Source organism: Alexandromys fortis, unplaced genomic scaffold (genome assembly GCF_014885135.2).
Source record: "Alexandromys fortis isolate MF-2015 unplaced genomic scaffold, M_Fortis_MF-2015_v1.1 scaffold_41, whole genome shotgun sequence".
NCBI classification, from domain to species: Eukaryota; Metazoa; Chordata; class Mammalia; order Rodentia; family Cricetidae; genus Alexandromys; species Alexandromys fortis.
In genome coordinates, this window is record NW_026067923.1 from 6,961,521 (window position 1) to 6,983,440 (window position 21,920).

A 21,920-nucleotide genomic window follows, 5' to 3' on the forward strand; every position below is an offset into this window, starting at 1 on the left:
GTGTGGGGTCCCTAGATCTAGCTTTGCCTCTGATAATGTGTAAGTCTTCTTCCAAAGTTATAGGTCAGGATATGGAGGCTTCCCTGCCCTCCAGAGGGTGTAGTCTTTGGTTGTTGGGCAGGCTTAAAGGAGTTTAGTGTGTGGTGGGCAGTGTTTTGCCTGGAGTCCCCATATTCGGTCTTCCTCCCATAAGGCTGCTGGGGCTGTGGGACCTAGTGTGGAGCTGGCATGGGGGGAGTTCAGTCTGGTGTTTTGGGGCAGGCTGTAAAGAGTTTTAATAGGCAATGGTGGTGTCTTACCTGGGATCCCTAGATCCTTACTGACCTCTGGTAAAGTGGACGTGTTCTTCCAAAGTTGTAGACCAGGATATGGAGCCAGTGTGTGTGTGTATGTGTGTATGCAGTCTGGGGTTGTTGCGTGTCCCCTCTCCTCAGACTCACCATAATAGCTCAGTTTAAGGGTGTGGACTTCAGAACTAACCTCACATATTTTGTGACTGAGCAGCTGGTACTTCTGCAAACCATAAGATGGTGAAGTAGAATTGCTTAGTTCAGGAATATAAAATATCATGGAAGGTGAATTAAGATGGAGACAGTGGAAATACAGGTAATATGAATTATGAATAAGAAGTAATAAAAAGTAGAAGGAAGAGAAAGAGGTGGCGGGAAAGAAACAGCGAGGAGAGGGAGGAAAGAAGGAAGAAAGGAGAAAATGGTATTAAAGAGATGAGGTAATATGAAATAATTACACTAATTAAAAGAAAATATTTTCATGTTCTTTTAAAATATAAAACTAAGGCAATATTATATAAAAGAGAAAAGATAAAACAGAAGACAAAAATAAAAAATAAAATAACGGGTATTAAAAACAAAGATGAATAGAAAATAGAGGGTCCTAATACACCTAAAGTAGCAATCCTAATATCTAACACCCAAAAATAAAGATAGCTGCTAAAAACTGGCAAGAGGAACAATGAAAACTAGAATACATATCATTACAAACTTGCATAGACAGACTCAAATGCCATGTGCAGTGTTTAAATAATGTGATGATTGGCTTTGTCAACTTATCACAACTTTGATTCATTTGAGAAGATCACAGTTGTTTCCATTAGGCTAGTCAGGGGATGGGTCTGTGTCCGTTTTAGGGACTGCCCCCATAAGGCCTGCTTTCCTTAACTTATCCCGCAGGCAGGGCTGCTGATTTTGTGGCTCTTCTTATAGCTATGATCAAATGCATGATAAAATATCTTAAGGAAGGCTTTATTCCGATTCCCGCTTTGATGGTATTGGCTATCATGGTGAGGAAGGCATGGCGGCAGCTGCTCGCACTGCGCCAACAGTCAGGAAACGGGGGGTGACTGCCATGTTTCACTGGCTCTCTACTTTGTATTTGGTCCAGGATCCCAGTCTAGGGAATTAAATTACCTACATACAAAATGGGCCTTCCCAACTAAGTTAAATCTTTCTGGCATTTTTTTCAGAGGACTTCCTAATTTTTGATCCTTCAACAGAATATACCATATAAGTTACCATCCTAAAATTTTATATGAAATTAATAGCAAGTAAAAAAAATAGTTGCATGAAGATCAGCTGTGAAAATGCAGAATACCCAAGAATGAAGACTCATGCGAAAGGTAAGAAAATGTTTTTGCTTTGCGTGGAGAATAAAAAGAAATGAAAAGAACTGTTTAGAAGGAAAGCTGTCAGGACAGAAGACCAATGATAAGAACGAAAGGCATTGGACTGTAGAAATACTTAGTGCTTTGGAGACGGGAAAACCCTTAGGACAAGAAGGACTGAAATGATAGCACATAAAACTCTCTGGATGAAGGACCTTATTCCTCAGTGACGCTGTTCAGAAGAAATCACAAAAAGCCATGAATAGTTTGGGACCTTCATGGGTTCTGTGCTGGTGATTTGCCCATCTTTCCAGCCTGTTCCTCTGCCTCTCTGCTCTTTTTTTCTTTCCCATTCTTTTCCCTTTTGTTTTGGACTTTGGCTTACCTGAAACCACAGCCTTCTAAGAACAGAATTTGATTCCTCAACCCATATTTCTTCTCCGACGAGGAGGACTTGCTTGAAAAAGAATGAGCCTAAAATATGCCTCTGCCGCTGCTCATCCAAGGTCCTCCTTTCATGTGAGATTTGACTACCTAAGTCTGAGCCTGTGCTGTAGCTTGCTGGTTGCTAAGATGCATAAATGGAAGGCCTCAGTTATGTTGACATTGTTAAAAGCAGAATAAGGGCTGGAATCATGTGTTATAAGTTCTTTAAAGGTAGACAATAGACTAGTTTGTGAGAGTCACGTTCAAGCATGAGACTAAACCTGCTATGAATTCCCTCTCAATTTCCCACTGAGAACTATAAATCACCCAGATTATAGTTAGTGTTTTCACTAAGGGCTGATAGGAGGAGAAACAGCTCGAGGAGTTTCTGAAATGCAGGTTAAGCCCAGTGTTTACCTCCTTAATGTATCATAGACTGTGTATGGGATCATGTATGGCCAGAAATTATGAAGTTTGTTAGGACTGGATTAACCTCTATCTCTAAATATTACGGCCGTTGTTAGTGCCACACCATAACACATCCCTGGTGGCCCCAAAGGGTTAATGTTTGTTTGTAACTTTGACTATATGGGCATGATTTCAGGAGTATGGAGAAGAAGGACAATTTCATAATATTTTAAAATATGTTTCTATCTACAGTGTCTACCTCCATCATATAAGTCACATGAACCAGCACGGGTGGCTGTTAATTATAATCAGAGGGCTATTGAAGACTTAGAAACACAGGAGTGAAAACACTTCCCAGTTAACAAAATCATCTGTTGACTGCGAGTGACTGCACAGACATATCCTGGGTGGTCCTAGCTGCTCCAGGAGAGTAAACACTTTCAAGCACTGCCGCTAGTGGGACTTGAAAGGCTCGATACGAACACCTGCTCTCTTTCTTTACAGGGGTCTTTCTCGCCAGCCCCTTTCCCACTGGCACAGGAGAAGTCAGGTCAAGGATATGAATGCATGAGAGTCTGAAACAAGACAAAGCAGGATGCTCACACACACACACACACACACACACACTGGTTTCTCTATGACAGTCTATGGGACCATGGGGAACTGGGGTAGGACACATGTGTTGCCTGCCCTGAGAGTGAACAGAGCATCCCTCTGTGAGAGAGAAAGAATAAGAAATTCTGAGTTTTGTTCTATCTACCAGGGCAGCCATATAGACCAGTGCCAACAAAAGAGGAAGAACAATCCACCACTGCCCTCTTTGGACACGATAAAAGGAACACATTTTGGAGTTGATGTTTCTCACAGCCATAAAGTAATGTTCAGTGACTAAGGGTTACTCCAGAATGGGTTGGAGCAACTTCCATTAGAAAAACATTGTACTGCATTTTAAGAAGACTCAGAAAAACGTATAAATTCTCCCAAGCTAGGTGACGTCCTTCATTACTCCAAAGACCAAGCACATTACCATCTCCCCTATACCTTTGGGTGTGGTACATCCAATAGGGATAGTGAAGTGTCAGCCATCTTTAAAATGTTCTTTAATCCTTTCTAAGAGAAGGTAGAAGCTCAAAGTTCTTTTCTTCCAGTTCAATCACATTCAAGAACTTTTCAGCTGTAATTTAGAACAGTGGTTCTCAACCTGTGGGTCGAGATCCTGCATATCTAATATTTACATCATGATTCATAACAGTAGCAAAATTATGGTTATGAAGTATCAACAAAATAATTTATGGTTGGGAGTCACCAGAACATGAGGAACTGTATTTAAAGGGTCACAGCATCAGGAAGGTGAAGAACCACTGATTTATAAGCTACCGCTATAAATGTTCAGATTGTTCTCCTTTCTGCCACGAATTGCCCCAAACTCCTGTCATTCCATCTATCTCTAACATTCAATTGAGACCAGAGTGCACAATTCTGTACCCTTGCAATAGTCCATTACTTGTGTTCCATTTCTCCCAACCGTTAAGATGGTACTGCTTTCTCAATGGCTCTCTGGGTGTTCGCGTCCACTTGGCATGTAATAAAATTCCAATGAGTTGGCCATGGGATGGGTTATGGTGCAGTCTGCACAGCTCTCTATTCTCAGTTTCCAGGATTGCCTGTAATTTAGAAAAGAAGTCTACAGCACAGAAATATTTCAAGGCCAGATCTTACACCAAATTAAAGAAAGAGTGTGTCGAGGGACTTCTCACCACGTCATGGTTCCAAGGCACAGAAGGCTGCTTTGGCTGTAGAAAGTTACAAGGTGAGTTAGATAGCAGAACCCAGACCAGTGTGTAGCCAGTTTCTCTCCCTCTCACGTGGCAGGGCAATTTCTCTCATTATTAAGATAAGAGACAAATGGGTATTGCTTGTGAACTTTCAATAAATAAACACTTTTTTTTTTTTTGCCTCCAAATACTCCAGGGCAGTCATTGCAAAGCAGAACCGCTAACATGAGCAGAATTCTGTAAAATTCCTCTAGTGCGACAAGGCGACTGTTTAATGAAACTCCTCAGTTTAAACAGCTTGAATTCCCATTAACACAAGACAAGTAGGCAAAAGAATTTGGGGTACTCAGTGCTTAGAAGAGAGCAGCCCTCATCTCGGTCTCAACTCCTCCGTAGTCAGACCTGGTGAGTCAGTGAACAGGGCTGCATTTGTGTGGTGGGAAGTGGTGGGTTTTCAGGTGAAGTTGCTCAGGGTGGAAAGCAGTGTAAGGAGCAACGGGTGTGACTCCCAGCAGCACATTCGCGAGAAACTGGAGAAAGAAGCATCTGCCATGACAGTAACCGGCCCCAGAGTGAGAGCTTTGCTCACTAGGTGCGCCTGGTGTTCAAACTTCCCAGGGCTTTGATTGATGAACAATTGTTTAAGAATCTTAATTTTCCATTACATTAGCACATAATGTTATTTCCTCCTGTGATTAAAAAAAAAAAAAACCCTTTTTGTGTCTTGCTACCACAAATGTATATTGTTAGCCATAGAAAAGGCTGGTTTTCCTGTGGGAAATAACGTGGTAAAGAAGACATTCTGTGGCAAGCTTGGGATTAGAAAGAGAAAAGTGCGGCTCTTTTGCCACTTAAAGTGGCTGATTAGGCACACAGTGCAACTTTTTCTCATATTTGCACATTGTTAGATTTACAGACTTTTCAGTCTTCCAATAATATATAAGAAATGACATATTCAATTTGCTGTAAAATGTGAAATTGCTCAGTTACTGCCCTGCCTCCTAATGTGCAACTGACTGTCATCAGCCATCATTCACTCTGATGCATTCACCATGCACACTGAAACCATGCACTAAGAAGGTACAGAGGGTGCTGGAGCCACAGCCCAGTGGTGAAGAACCCTGAGTGCTCTTCCGGAAGACCTGGGTTCAATTCCCAGCACCCACATAGCAGCTCACAACGGTCTGTGGCTCCAGTTCCAGAGAATCCAGTGCTCTCTTCCGGCTTCCATAGATACCAGGTGTACATGTGACACACAGATATACATGCAGGCATAAAACAATAGGCTACTCAATTAAAAAATTAAGACTTTTAAGAAAGAAGACAGGTAAGAACATGTAAGAAATTCAGTCATTCTGCTCAGTTTTTGTTGAGGCCAAATTTCATAGGTCCGTGCCAACACTTGTGGTGTTCTGTTTTGTTTTAACTGTTGCTTATCCAGAAAATTTTTATCCAAGTGCCTTGCACATGGAATGTCTGGTGTATATCAGTGGTCAATGTGGTCAGTGCGCTCGTGGCCTCATAGCCAAAGTCTTTATGAATATTGAACAAGGAGTATAACACTCGCTACAGTTAAGACTCAGTATTACAGAGGAGGAGTCCACAGTTCAGGGAGAGTACATGTTACAGGTAAATTTAATGCTTACTCTAAAATCAGGGAGGGTTTCCATGAGGGTGCATATTAACCTAAAAACTGAAAGTCAAACTGAAATTAGGAAAGTAGATAGAAGTAAATGTGTTCCCATAACAATGCCAGCATTTCCCGATGTGTGCGTGTGTGTGTGTGTGTGTGTGTGTGTGTGTGTGTGTATCATTTTGACTTGGATAAGATGATATCTTAAGGGTGTTTAAATGTGTATTTATTTCTGTGATGGCTAAGAATGTTGAGCATTTTAAAATATATTTCTCAGCCATTTGGGCTTCATCTTTTGAGAAATCTGTTTAGTGGTATGCCCCATATTTTAATCGAAGGCCCCTGTAACAGAGAGGCAATGGCCCTGCTGGACACCATAGCTAACAAATAAAAGCCTGGTATCAGGAAGGAGCTGTTTCCTTTGGGGTTGTTGGACAGTGAGGTCCTATAGGATCAAAAATATTGAAAGCTTTTCCCAATGCTCCTGATTCCCGGCAGAGTTTGACAGTGAGACTATTGCTGAAGACACTGCATGCTTGAATCACAGGACATGTAGAAAGTAAATTGGTCCAGCTTCACCTTTTCTAGTTAGTTTTTCTAGTCTGGGAAGTACTATGCTTGCTAGAGGAGGAGAAAAGTAACCATCAGTCTTAGCTGCGAATTCTGCAAGCTAACAATGACTGGGCTGGCAAGACATACCCAATGGGGAAGTAGTGGCATCGCCATCATGAGAATAGCAACTTCTTTCTGATTGAATTTCAGGTCAATTCCACAGGATGAAACCTATCCCTGGCATCATTATCTGAAACAAGACCCAGTGGCTAGACAGGTCGAAGGCCTTAGGGGAGGATCTACTACTATAATTCTGGCTAAATGGGCCTGTATCTATTGTTATCCACAAATAAATCAGTGCATCTCTCAGCCCTCATCAGAGAAGCTTCTCTTAAAGTGGGAGGAAATTAACATAAAGACCCATAACAGATCAAGGTGCAGAGAATAAGAGACTGAAATACTCAGCCCTAAGTGGAACACCCACATCACGTTCCTCCTTCCGAAGCTCAGATATCATTGTGGGGTAGGGAAGCAGAAGATGGTAAGAGCCAAAGGTGATGCTGGCTAAAAAGGAGCAGTGATTTCTGGACAGAGCAGACCAGATGCACATAAGAGCTCATGGCATTTGTGACAATATTCACCAGACTTGAGAAAGATCAAGTTAGGCAAAATTCCAGCATGGAGAGGGTGTGTGGGCACAACGTCCCACGGAAACCTGAGAAGGCTTAGCAATTGATAGCTACACGGAGAGCGGAGGAGTCATTTTCCCTGAAGAGCGCTGCCCTCAGTAGGTCCCCAGAATTCAGTGGGAGGAGATGCATCTAGTATCACATGAGCAACACAAATTCAGAATTAATGATTAAAGTATAGCAGCAACAACAGAAAGATGGGAGCACAAAGTCGTGTGGGTGGGGAAAGTTGAGGTAGAACTGGAAAGATTTGGGGTAGGAGGAAATATGATCAAAATTCACTATAGGAAATTTTCAAAGAGCTAGAAAAAAATTAGTGCACAAGAAGTACAAGTGTACAGGAAGAAGCAGGATGCTCGCACAACCTGAAAGTGTCCCTTTCAAAAAGTCTGTTATATATTACAGGAACAAAAATATTTTTATAAAGAAACCTAGAGGATGCTACCTGAACCAAACTGTTATCACTAATCCAATGTTGGCACTGGAAACTCTTGGAACACACTGAAAAACATAGCCTGGCCTCCTCTGAGGTAGCCTCGACAGTAAGGGAACTGTACGCGCCTTCACAGAAACCTGGGTTGTGCCATGACTCTAAGAAAGGGAACGACCCCCCCAAAAAAAGAAGAAGTAAAGCCAGGCAGTGGTGGTGGTGCACACCTTTAATCCCAGCACTCGGGAGAGAGGCAGAGGCAGGTGGATCTCTGTGAGTTCGAGGCCAGCCTGGTCTACAAGAGCTAGTTCCAGGACAGGAACCAAAAAGCTATGGAGAAACCCTGTCTCAAAAATAAAAAAAAAATAATAAAAAAAAGAAAGAAAGAAAAGGACTGAAACAGTGTGATCTGGTGGACCTCAGTATAAAATTCATTTCTGCCTCTCCTGTCGCCAGCAACTGTGGATAATGGCAATACCAGTGCATTCTTGCTTTATTTTCACCTGATTTACAATCAAAAGGCTAAAACTGAGAGCCATAATGGAAAGAGTTGCAAAAAATAAGGCTAAGACAGAACCTTAGACCATGCAGAGTGTCCTATTTCTTTTGATCTCTCTCACTAACCCCTCTCCAACTTGAAGGTAGGATTTGCACATGACAGTCTAAATGTTGAAGTCTGGGTTATTTGCTGTGGATGAAATGCTCCAAGTTGACCAGTGAAGTTTATATTTGCAATTACACCTTCTCCCAAAAGATGGAGGTGGCTCCTGTTTAACTTTCCATATTTGGAAAATGAACGGAAAGAAAAGCACTTAAATCCTTCTTGCCCATTTTTGTAACCCGAGTCGAAAGGGTTCAGGAAAGCCCTTCTCTTCCACACACAAAGAAAATTTCTATGTTCATCTCTGGCTTGGCACTATCTAATGACCAAAGAAAATCCCAAGATCTTTATTTTTTATTTCCTTGGGAAAAACACTTGTTTTAATGAAACACAGGGTCTGCCAGGGGAAACACAGAAAGCTAAATAGGCCTCCATTGAGCAGATGGTTCCTGCAGTCTGTGTACACATCTGATATGATGAACATAGTTCCTGGAAGGCCAACATGTGATTTTCAAATTACAGCAAACTGAATGTCATGAAAGCCTTCCTCTTATAACTTGTACTGTCATGTCCTATTTCACATGGTGCAGAGAGAATTGGGCAATGCTCTTAGTATTTGGAGGTCATGTGACTTCTCAAGGAATGATCAGGTGGTTCTCAACTTTAAAAAATTAGGACTCACTAAGTTTGTGTTTTTTCCGCCATCAGTTTCCTAAAGTGCTCTGCTCTGTAGGGAGTGAATACTCTGTTTATTCTCCCTTACTCAGCAAATACTATGCACCTCCTAAACACAAGCCCTGATGTGGATGTTCAGAATAATCAGTTGTTGTTCAAACTATGCTAAATCTTGTGTGGTCTCTTGGTGCAGGAGAATTGTCTGTATTCTTTCAATCATGTTTTAAATAAACACTGATTGGCCAGGCAGGATGTATAGGTGGGTCAATCAGACAGGAAGTAGAGGTGGCGCAATGAGAACAGGAGAATTCTAGGAAGGAGGAAGCCCATTGCTCCCCAGTTCTGCCCAGACCACTGAAGAAGCAGGATGTGACCTGCCTAGCTGAAAAAGGTACTGAGCAATGTGGCTAACATAGATAAAAATAATAGGTTGATATAAGTTTTAAGAGTTAGCAAGAAGCCTGAGCTAATGGGCCAATCAGTTTATCATTAATATAGACTCTCTGTATAATTTCTTTGGAGCCTACCGACTGTGGACACTGGGCAGGACAGAAACCCCAACAAGCAGGCACTCATGTTACAGAATGGTGCCTGACATGTGGACAACTGGATCCACATAAAGCCTAACAAAGTTTGGAAAGTAATTCTAGACAGAAAAGAATAGAGTTAAGCATGGCTTATTGATAGCAGCATTTTCTCAGATGGGCTCTGCTTGCTAGAAGCAAGTGCTCTCATCTAAGAGAGGCTTCCTGACTCAGCTTTAGCTGTAAAGCCTTGCAGCTCTTTTAAGAGGTCCTGGCAAGAATATAGTGTTGATAAAAAGCTGAATGAATGCTTTTCAATTTTCAGCCATAGCAGGAAAAAAGCTGCGCTGTTTTAAAACGCCAGCTTTCTGGGCTGTCCTGCCAGGGCAAATTCTCACTCTTTCAGGCAGGTGTTCCAACTATGGAGTATTTGAGTGTGGTTTGTGAGCACACTGCTGCAGTATGCTTTCTGGCAGGGACCTTGAAACGCCATAGAGTTGTGGCATTAAACATGGCTAGAGCTGGTACCTCCGCCATGAGGCTGAAATTGCAGAAAGCCAAGGAATGGGCTGAATCCAGCGTCAAAGCCATGGCTTTAATCCTACCCATATTGCTTGGTAAATTAAAGACTCATGTAGTCAGAAAAAGAGAGATACACAGTAAAGAAAGATTCAAAGACAAAAAACTTCTAAGTGGTTTACTGTGTGTTAAAAATATATGCTGACTTGGGAGAGAAAAGAAAAAAAAGTTAAAGTCCTTAAAATAAAAAAGAAAGAGAGTAGTTGGGTGTGGTGGTACACACCTTTAATCCCAAAGCTTAGGAGGCAGAGGCAGACAGACCTCTGTGAATTCAAGGGTATGGTGGTGGACACCTTTAATCCCAGCACTTGAGAAGCAGAGGCAAGTAGATCTCTGTGAGTTCAAGGACAGCCTGGTCTACAGAGGGAGTTCCAGGACAAAGATACACAGAGAACCTGTCTCAAAAAGCCAAAAGTTAAAAAAATAGAAGTTAAAATAAAGCCACATAAAGATGAAAAATACATAGAGAATCTTGATACTGTATGTTATTATTGCTTTCTTTGAATTGTTTGAATGCTGAGGAAGGAGCAACAGCTGCTAAAAGATATTTGCTTATAAATGCTGCTGAATTAATCCAAGATACGTATTTTGAAAATACCTTGACTTCAAAATTAAAGTCAAAAGATACGTTATTTTGGAGAAGATATTCTGCTTTTGTTTCCACAGGAAATGAGAGATTGTGGATTCATTCTGAGTTAAGAAAAATCAGGTTTGATCAAGAAAGACCACCTGAGAAATCTCCAGTAGGAACAGATGGCCTGTATATCTGAATTCTACATCCAGAACAGATTCAAGATGCTGCCTGAGATGATCAAGCTTCACAGGATACTCCAGTCAGGACTTGATCATAACTCTACATTTTCTTTAGGTCCCCATAAGATAACCAGTACCCCAATCAGCCAGAAGTAGCCTGGAGTACTACGCCCACATTCCCAAGAAAATGGACTATGGATATTTTCCTTTGTTTAAAAAAAAGAGGGTGAAATGGTGTGGGACAGTTCTACATTCTGTCAATTATATTTTAAACAAATGCTGATTGGTCGATAGCCAGGCAGAAAGTACAGGAGGGAAAAAAACAGACAGGAAGTAGAGGTGGGCAATGAGAACAGGAGTATTCTGGGAAAAAGGAAGCTCTTTCAGCAGTCCTATTCAGACACCAAAGAAACAGGATGTGACCTACCCTGCTGAAGAAGGTACTGAGCCATATTGCTAACATAGATAAGAATAATGAGTTGATATAAGTTATAAGAGTTAGCAAAGAAGCCTGAGCTAATGGACCAATCAGTTTATAACCTTTGTAGACCTCTGTGTGATTTTCTTTGGGGCATAACAACTGTGGTAAGTGGGCAGGAACGAAACCCCCACAAGCAGGCCCTCTTGTTACAGTCCCTGGTCAGACATTGGATATGACCTTCAAAGGTTTTTCAATGGCTGATGATTTTTCTATTATTCTTATTAAAATCCTTCATATAAATAACAATGTGAGATTGGATGCCAACATTTTAATAAGTAACATTCTTTCAGAAAGTAATGACATCCTGTGACGATTTTTGCTTAATGAGTCAACATGTAAACATATGAATTTTGTCTTGTGAAATTGTTCCATGACATTAGAACTCTTATTTTTGAACCCTTAATTTTATAGGCTTTTGTTTCTTAATCACTAAACCTAAAATGTGACTCACTTTACCTGAATAGTTTCTTCCAGCTCATGCTCCTCTAAACACATTTTAATCAGTTGCATTAAGCTATACAGAAATGTCTCAGGTACAGTAAATTTGCATGATGCTACTATAAAACATCATACTTTTAGGAAACATCATCTTATTGAAGGAAAAAAGAAAAAAGGCCAGGCACAAATGTGTGAGCCAGAAACCTAAGGCATTCCCTGAGAATGTGAGGGAAATGTATCTCAAGAGACTAGAGGTGTAATGGAACCATGCCAACTCAGAACAGGAAGGGGCTCTGATCTCAGGACTCCACTATTTAGATACATTCATTAACTGCTTTGAACTCAGTCCTCCTAGCTTTATACAAATTGACAGCCGTGATGCCCAAGATCCAATCAAGTATCGAAAAAACAAAATTTGTGACTCAGAATCTTGATGTCAAACTATGGTAAAGAATGCTCAGAATGCTGTCCAGTACAGACTATGCTACAATCCTGGAAGTCTTTCCTCAAACCCCCTCTGTTCCAGCCTAGCCTCTGGACTACCGAGTATTTAACAAAACCCGTGGTCCCCAGTAGTTATGCTCCTCTTGTTTTCCCAGAGTCCTTCCAGAACACACACAGCAGAAGGCGGATGACCCAGTTCTTTAGTTCCGTCCAGCAATGTGGGAACAGCAGTCTCTCCATGTCTTCATGTTTCCCATCGCTTAAAAAATAAAAAAGGAATGCATTTAACCCAGCACTCTAAATTATTCCAGGAAGATAAGCAGAAAAATAATTGAAACTCGGAACAGCTGCAGTGCCTTCCAGGTCCTTAAATTTCTAGTAATTAAGTACTAAAGGGAACTTTGCATGTGGGAGCCTTCCACTTGGTCACAGAGGTCACAAAACAACTGCAGGCACAGGCACACACACACACACACACACACGGGTTATGAAAGTTTATAGAGCACATGTATTTGTGAAACAATTATTAGCATAAATGTGCTCTGCTTGGCTTTAAGGCAGCTTTTATCTCACTTGAACTCTGTCCCTGATTTTGAAAGCGTACCAAAAAATACAATTATTTTGCAGAGAAAGTTAAGTTTCACTATCAGCTGTGTCCTTCTATATATGGTCATTGTTTATAACAAGAAGTGCTTGCATATCTATATATCTATATCTATGTATGTATAATTTTTTACATCTTAATTGTTTGTTTGTTTACTTAAGTACCTGGCTTAGCTCCAGTTCAGAGCCCTGGGTCAGAGTATGTTCACCGAGGGAGCACAATTTCAGACACTGCAGAGATATGACAGCCTGCTTCTGCTTCGTACTTTAGTAATGACTTAAGATTTTAACTATCACCCTGTCTTTGCTGCCCTGAAACACACACATATACACACACACACACATTTACATTGTTTTAAAGAAGAGTTTTAAAAGTTTTGATGTATCCACTTCCTGGTATTTAAAAAGAAAACAAATTTTACAATCTTTCTCCTCACTCATTGGCTGGTTAAATTGGCTACTAGAAACAGTCTGGAATGACTTTTAAGCCAAAAAAAAAATGGTAAATATGGCATAGTTGTAAGGATAAAGAAGCATCAAAAAAGTCCTTTGTGACTAACAGAAGGGAAACGTGAGTACCTTCCAGGAAGGCCCTAAATAGGTGAAGTCTGGCGGGAAATCAGGGCCAACCTGGGCAGAGATCTATAGACAACTGTGTGACTCAGCCACCAAATTTATAATACCAGCAGTTAGTATACTGGGACTACCAGCACCATTCACCTGACGTAGTAGGCAGAGGGAGTTTTCCAACTCAGCCCTCACACAATCCTGGCAAAATCACCCACTGCTTCTTGTCCATAGAGACATTGTAGAACTAAAGTCAGGATGCGGGAAATAGCTCAGTAAAGAAAGGCTTGCCTTGCAAGCACATGGACCTGTTTGGAGCCCCAGACCTCAACTTATGACCAACAAACAAACACAACAAAATTTGGTGCAGCGACATGTGCTTGGAACCCCCAGCAACAAAAGTCTCAAAACCGAAGAATTACAGTCCTTTTGTTTCCACAAGATGCACACAATCCCATGCCTGTGTGCCCACACAAACATACTCGTGCACATAAGTCAATCAATCAGTCAATAAAAGGTGTATGAAATTTGTGAGCTTTCTTTGTTTCTACTATACCCGAGTCAGTGCTCCCCCATCAGTCATCCCCAATCCCAGAACTGAGTTGGGCTGACAGTCTCCTAGAGACAGGGCCATTCACTTCCTCTCTAAGATCCCCAAATAATGGTTTGTTCTTCCAATTCATCTGATTTGCAGGAATTCCTGTTTGTCCCACTTTCTGTCTCGAACGCTGTGTGCTCCTCTAAAATCTCCCGACCTAAGTGATTGGTTAAAGCAGTCAGTGAAACTGATTGCTGCTACTTTATGACCGCTGTTGTCTTCCCCTTCATTCACAATGACCTCCATCCTGCCAGGGTTGTGGATTGAAGAGAGGTTGCAAGATTCAAAGGTTAGTTTGGATTTCTTTCTTTTTTTTTCTTGTCTCTCCAAATGAGATGTCAATATCATTAGCAATCTATAAATCAGATGCCATTTGATCTCACTTGTATTTCATATAGACACGTGTGTTACACGTGTGGGTTAGTGTATGATGTGAACTTTAATCTTCAAAGTGTACTATAAGTTATTCTAGATGAAGAAATACAGATGCAGACTGATGTGATAAGCACCCATTACTCAGTTAAAAAAATAAAACTTTTTTTCTGTCACTTGAGTATTTCTCATGAGTCACACGTTAAAAATAAAACTAATTTAAAATGAATTTTTAAAAACTTATAGTATTGTGCATGTTTTTATTTTATTTTGAGATTGACCTTTACAATTTTACCTCCATTCAAAACGAAAGATGCTACCAGCTTCTCAGCCCGCTGTGTTTTTTTGGATAGCTTTCCAATCACTTCACATTGACATCACCCAAACTGGAAATTACCAGCTTCCCAACCAATCATGTTCCCGTGTGGGTCTCCTGGCTTCTCCATTGGAGAAAGGTGATGGGAGAGAGTCTTCTGTTTTGTGTTAATTTTATTGGTTAAATAAAAAAAAAAAAACTGCCTTGGCCCCTTTAATAGGATGGAAAATTAGGTAGGCGGAGTAAACAGAACAGAATGCTGGGAGGAGAAAAAAAAGCAGAGTCAGGGAGTCGCCATGATTCTCCCACTCCAGACAGACGCAGGTTAAGATCTTCCCTGGTAAACCACCTGGTGGGCTACACAGATTATTAGAAATGGGTTAGATCAATATGTAAGAGCTAGCCAATAAGAGGCTAGAGCTAATGGGCCAAGCAGTGTTTAAAAGAATACAGTTTCCGTGTAATTATTTCGGGTATAAAGCTAGTCGTGCAGGCAGCCGGGTGCCAGGATCGTAGCCCGCTGCTCTCGATACAACAGAAAGGCTCTGCAGTTTCCCAGGGTTGCCCCAGGTTTCTGCATTGGACATATAAGATTCTTTCTTTGCAGCTCACTCTAAACCTGATCTCTCTCCAGACATAGCTGTTGGGTTTCTATGGGTTTTTTTTTTTTTTTGTCTTTCTCCATCTTCTCAGCTACCCTCTAAAACATTTGTTCTCAAACTTTGATCCAAGAGCCCATCAGAATCCCATGGGCCTTTCGCAATGCTGTGGCATCAGAAATATTTATGCCAAGACTGTCTGACTTGCCTGCCCTCATTCCCTCTCTCAGAAGAATGCATGTGGTTTTGTGACCATCAAATGTATGATAATTTGGCTAGATTCTATCAAACCAGACACTAAGGAATCCTGTGAAAACACAAAACAGTAGTGTCATTTTTTTTTATCATTTTACTGTCATAAAATATTTTATATTGAGATAAACATAAATGTGTTAATATGACTCACACATTACTATTACATTTCTTTTTAAATGATTAAATAAACTTCAGAATTTCTCAGATTAATTACAAACACAGTAAACATCAAGAGATCAAAATTCATGTAAGCTAAGTTCTTTGGACCCCAAGGATGCCTTGAGTATTAGCGGCCAATGACCTGAGAAGGGTCACATTAGCTATGTCTCAGTCACCTCCCACCTGCAGGTTAGCACCAGCTTATCAACAACTCTGATCACTCCCTCTTCCTTTATCTATATCCAACTCCGGAGTTCTTCCCTTCTCAGGAAACGTTTTTGTCGAATATTAATTTCTGCTCCAAATCCATTAAGTTAGGGATTACATGCCAGTCTCCACAGCACGTTTTTATCTTATCATTCCCCCTGCCAACTTCCTACAAAAACAATATACTTGAAGTAGGCTTAATGTGGCCTCAGAACACTTAAATTCAAATTTGTTCATTTGTTCTGCCCACTCTTTATCTAGGGTTCATTCTCTTCTATCCTCACCTTTGAATGTTAGCAGTTCCCCTCTGCCCAGTCCAAGGCAACAGACACAAGAGCCAGGAAAGAGCAAATGCTTGAAGGTCTGGTTTGAATTCATGATGCCTTTCCCTAGATATCTGAGGTGAGGGACTAACTTTCCAGAGCTGGAAATGGAAAACAGAGCACAGCAGCTGTGAGGACAACACCTGTTCACATAATCCAATAGCAAGCATTATGAAAAGTCGCCATTATCCAGATCTCGCCATGTCCCTGGAAGGCTTTGTGTTGATCTTCAAGGACCCCTGTTCTCCCTCTGTTCTGCTTTGTTGACTGGTATTGGGGGGGGTCCATCTTGACTGACCCTAGTGGCTGTAGGAATTAACGAACATTCCCTTTTTCTTTCCTTCCATTTCTTCCGCATCTGTCATATACATGAATAAGCCCAACACGTGACCAGTATTGCTACACCTCTTTCAGTAACCTCAGTGTGTATCTGCCTTCCACACGATGATGACCTACCTAAACCAATCTCCACTGACAGGAGGCAAATAGGTGTGTTTGATCTATAAACTTTTACTCAACTCACTCTTCCCAGAGCAGCTCGTACAATAAATCCATTCATTAGAAGCAGGAAATGTTTTATAGAGAAAGACAGTTCTGTTTAGAGAATATTCCAAACTACACAAGAAGGAGGCCAAAGGTTGGTTGATCCTGGCTGGGAATCAATCCTGCTGTTTAATGGCTTTAGCCAATCACAGTATCCTAGAAATCGGCTGAGAGCTACAGACTTGAAATTTTTGGGGCTCTATCAGCTGGGAGAAGACATGGATTTTTACAGGCACGGGAAATCCTTTCCACCAGCAGTCTAGACTTCCTCTAACTTGTCCTGAGGTTAAGAGTGGCTGCTTCACGACTGGGATTGGTCATTTGGCTCTGGAGATCAGCTTTCTGGTTCTCTTAAAGGGACCAGGTGAGTGGAGATGTCAAATTAGATTAAATGCACGTGTGTGTGTGTGTGTGTGTGTGTGTGTGTGCCTCTGTTGATTGATGTGTAATGATGAAATCAGCCTAGTTTGAAAAATACTTCCAAGAATACAATCCTGAATGATTTTTGTATATTAGTCCTAAGGTACTCCTTTATCAGTAGCCTGAAATGACCCAAAAATGTAGCCATTTAACTTCAAAGCATTAGTGTAGATGAGAACCAGTGATCACATCTCAAAGACACTAATACCACTGTAGATGGCAGTGCTGGATTGTTCCTACTGTACACTGTGTTGGCCACAGAGAAAATGGGATAAATAGAATTTTCTTAGAAGTGTAAGCCTCAGTCCTCAAATCCTATTTTCAAAGAGAAAGTGAGGTCTATATCCAACAGTGCTTTTTTCTCATGCTTTAGACCATGTCAGTGTTTGTTTTCATATGTTTCATATGTTTTCATATGTTTCATATGTAGCACAAGGAGTTTAGCCAAATGATCTAGAGACCAAGCTCCTGGCAGAGCAGCCCATGGGGTCCACATGTTGACTCTCCATCTTGGAAGTCCTGTGATATAGTTTTCTAGCCAGAAAGCTGGGTGTTGGAAGTCTTCCCCTGTATAGATTTGGTGTGGTACTTACAGGCTTATTGGTGTTGCTACTGCATGTCTGTAATCCTAAACTGAGCGGGATGTGGGAAAGGGGATGTTGGTTGACAAACTCAAGTAGACTTAGGCTCTGTAGAGGTAGTCCATTTCCAAAAACAAAATGAACAAAAAAAAATCTTGTTCAATTAACCGGAGTTGGTTTCCATTGGAGGAAGAAGCGGGTGAGCAGTGAGCTTTGACAGTTTCAGAAGGAAACGACTTAGCTCTGAATTTTTACATGACTTTCTGGTGCCATTTTATAAGACACTGTTAGATTTCAAAGATGAAAATAGGTACTCTGTTTCTAATTTTTAAAATTTTATTATCATTTTGTGTGTTCAGCTGTCTTCTATGCAGTTATGTCTGCACACTACTTACTTTCAATGCCTGAAGAAGCCAGTAGAGTGTCTGATCTCCTGGAGCTCCAGTTACACTTATAAGCCACCATATGGGTGCTGGGTACTGATCCAGAGTCTTCTGGAGAGCAGCCAGTGCCCTCAACCACCAAGCTAGCTCTCCAGCTCCTATACTCTCTAAATAAAAAGGTATGATCTGTCTCTTGGTAATTAGTCCTTCAATGCAAAACTCAACATTCTGGAACTCTTGATGCCTAGGAACACACTTTCCTAAGTTACGATCCAAAAAAGTAACCATGTTAACCAAAAAATTCACTAAAAATAGCAGTATCAACAAAATCTATCTTTTAGTATATACAGTGGAGTGGTTTTCAGATGACCTATTCAGCTTAAGGAAATCTCATGACAAGTGAGGTTGGAAGAAGGATTAGTTTAAGCAAGCAAAAAATGAAAGCCTGTAACACGCGTTTAGAAATATGACTTGGCACTCCCCACTGTAGGTGACCGCATGCACAGGCCGGGTCACCTGGATGTTTCCATTTACTGGCCAGGTTACACCCAGAGAAACACACAAGTTCATCACAATGTATGCGCGGCAGTGTTCCCTCCAGCACTGTTCACGACATTATCGAAGAGAACACAGAAGAAAATGCCTAAGTCCATTTATAGGAGGCAAAAAAAAAAAAAAAGAGCTTTGTGTTTTTGAAATCTAGAGAACTGTTTGCACTTAGGCCTGGGAATGTCATTAAGGCCCTGAGCGGAAGACAGAAGCGTCTAAACAGTTCTTTGAGACTGATCCAGTTCTGGATATGATTGCTGGCTACATGGTGCCTTCGGTGTGAGATACCATCACATTCTACACTTAAAGAGAGAATGCTCGAAATACATCTGAAAGGTTTGCTACTTTAAAGTCCCAGTGTGTGGCAATGTGTGGGATACTCCCCCGACAGTAACCTCATTGCTATCCTTATCAGAGCAGGTGTGGCTACCTGCAAGGTGCCCCAGGAGAGGGCCTGCTGGCCTTCTCTTGCAGAAGGAGGGGTAGGAATGTGATTAGACCACTTCCTGTACTTCCCCCTCTCTCCCTGCACCAGCTGTACGTGATTCTGTGTAAGCTGCAGTGATTGCAAGAGGTGATAAGGAATATAGGGGGTGGCAGGTGAGCTGCGGCCTGGACTACATCTATGCAGCTGTGAGGAATGCATCATCCCTGTGGAGATGAGACTTTCGGGTTATGCAGCTGCTTTGGGGTCCCCCAGATTTTAGTAATTTACCCCTCACCCATGCTCTGTAAGGAAGCCCGATGAACTCACTAGTCCACTGAGCTAGACTGGGGTATAATCACACTTTCGTCTGTTGGTCTCTATCTGGGGTGCCTAGACACTTTTCTCCTCAAGAAAAGACCATGCACTATGGTAATATGGGGTGGGTAGATGGGTACAAGGAGGGCCAGGGAAATGGAGGAGAAAAGGGGAAGGAAGAACCAAAAGAAACAAATATTGTTTGATACTATAATAATATACTATTGTATGTGTTAATTAAAGATAGATAGATAGATAGATAGATAGATAGATAGATAGATAGATAGATAGATAGATAGATAGATAAGTAGGTAGATAAATAAGCATAGTCTACAATGTAAAACTTAGCAACTTGGACACTAAAAATTATGGTCTGTATTTTAATTTCTATTTGTTATCTTTTCATTTCCTATAGTTTTATAAAAACAGTAAAGATATTTTTATAGATAACTTTTCTAATTTGTAAAGTTTTAATTTAGTAAAATAAACAGTGTGTTGTTTTCATCCCTGCAACAACTGAGTATACTTAGTTCTGTATTTATTTATATCTAGAAACTTCCTTTCGGGATGAAGAAAGAAAACTTTTGACCTCTTCCTAAAATGAAGATGTTTTCCCCCATTATTAGTTAGAATACATTACATTTTAAACTTGGCAAAGGAATAATCCAAGAGGGATTTTCTGGAACAGCGTAAGTAAGTGATGATGGGGCCAAGGGAATGCTAGGACTTCAAGACTATATATAACCACAGCCGATGTGCTGAAACCACTTTGAGTAGCCTCGGTGACACCTGGGATGTGTGTGCCTTTGGATAAAAGTTGTGGCGAAGTTGTTTACTCAACTGAATTCCCTGAGCCTTGAAGGGCAAAACATGCTCATTGCAGAAATTTTTTATCCAGAACCTGAAGAAGAAAATTCTAAGGAACAACTTTACTCCATTACATAAGAACTCGCTCTTAGTACTAACACTTTGGATAAAAATGCCTTCTCCGAACTTTGCAGGAGAAACTCAGGACCACTAGCCTATCACAAATAGAATCATGGATTGCAAAAGAGATCTTTGATTTAGGGAAGAATTCTGATTAGAAGTTTCTCTTTGGGATTCTTTAGTTCTGTTTTAAAACCATGTAACAGAGCCCAAACAGCCTTCCAAAAACAACAACAATATAACAGAGCTATACAACAGTTGCACTGGGAAGTGTAGATACTGTTTTCTGGGATGTGTCTGACTCTGGGATGCTTGCTAAACAAGGAACATGGATAGCTCAGTAACTCTTGTTGCGGACATAGGTAAGAGGCTACAGGACTATGTGCCCCTCCCTGTTTGATGTCTTACCTCAGTCATTCGGTTTATATCAATGTTTTGCATCTGAAATTCAGTATCTCAATGCCATGTGCTCATTTAGCCAGCATCACTGTTTCGAATTTGTTCACCATGCACTACCATGTGCTTTGCAAAAGCGATTCTTAGAGCAATGGGAAGAAATTGAATGGTGTGTTCAAACATTTGCAAGAGTCCTTGTAAATACTTCTAAACATCAAACATAAACTCTTCTCGCATCTTGGGCATCCAGACAATTACCCAGAACAAAGAAGATTCCTAATGTTTGAGGGATAAACAGATTACTAGTAAAGAAGAGCTGTGCTCCTTGATAGAATAAGGTGGGTAAACTGAATAGCGTGGATCTGGAGGAGACCACATTTCTGTGGCTGCAGGAAGTCCGGGACCAAGGGAGAACATGCTTCATTGGCTTCCAATCTTCTGTGCTGATTACTGTCCCAGCACATCACACCTCTAGGAACTGATCGCTCCAGGTCAAGCTGATGTTTGGCTGTTCTTGACCTAAGCATACACTTCCCTTACCTGAAGAAATGAATGGTTCACCAGCACAGCTTAAAGAGGGCACTTTCTGTTATTGAGCAACACTTCAGCATGGAGTGAACTGATTTATTTATACTTTGACAGCAATCAATCGACAATTATTTTTCTAAACAAGGTTTGAGAGATATATTTTAGAGTGTCTTTCTAAAAACAAGTGTTTCCAAGCTTCATAACTCATGCTGCATGGGCTTGTGGGAGTCACGAAGACTCATAAAGGGATACCCTATGGGATGGTGGAAGTCATGAGGGTTGTTGCTAAGGGCAGAGCCCCAAAGCTTTGGTTACATTGTACCTGCTTGTCCTTGTGTTTTAAAAAGTTTTAACCCTCAATTTAATAAAAGCCAAATGATATGTTAAAAGGTATCAAACCTTACTAGACCTGGATGGAGGTGGGTGGTTCTTGGACTTCCCACAGGGCAGGGAACCCTGATTGCTCTTTGGGCTGATGAGGGAGGGGGACTTGATTGGTGGAGGGGGGGAAGGGGAGGCGGCGGTGGGGAAGAGACAGAAATCGTTAATAAATAAAAAAATAAAGGTTTTTAAGAACAAAAAAAAGGTATCAAACCATTAACACTTTATGTATGCCATAGTGGGTCTGTGAACAGAGCCAGTCATTCAAAGTCTGAACTCTAGTTTCCACATTAAACCATGGGAATGATACTAGGGAGTGCTTTGGTCCTCTATGAATCCTTGACTAGTATATGATGCTTGGTGTATAAGAACTGTTCCCATGTGAAGACCTTTGGACTACTCCGGTGGCTCTGCCTGAAACTGTATCAGATGCTGCTACCGC

The 21,920-nt window shown here is 41.1% G+C and overlaps 1 long non-coding RNA gene across 1 annotated transcript; it reads left to right on the plus strand.

The window, feature by feature from the left end:
* The first annotated feature begins 16,736 nt into the window (after nt 1-16,736).
* LOC126501457 (uncharacterized) lies at nt 16,737-21,542 on the plus strand. The gene is made up of 3 exons (XR_007591677.1): nt 16,737-16,935; nt 17,932-18,134; nt 19,799-21,542. It is a non-coding gene; the product is annotated as an uncharacterized lncRNA (long non-coding RNA).
* Nucleotides 21,543-21,920: the final 378 nt, after the last annotated feature.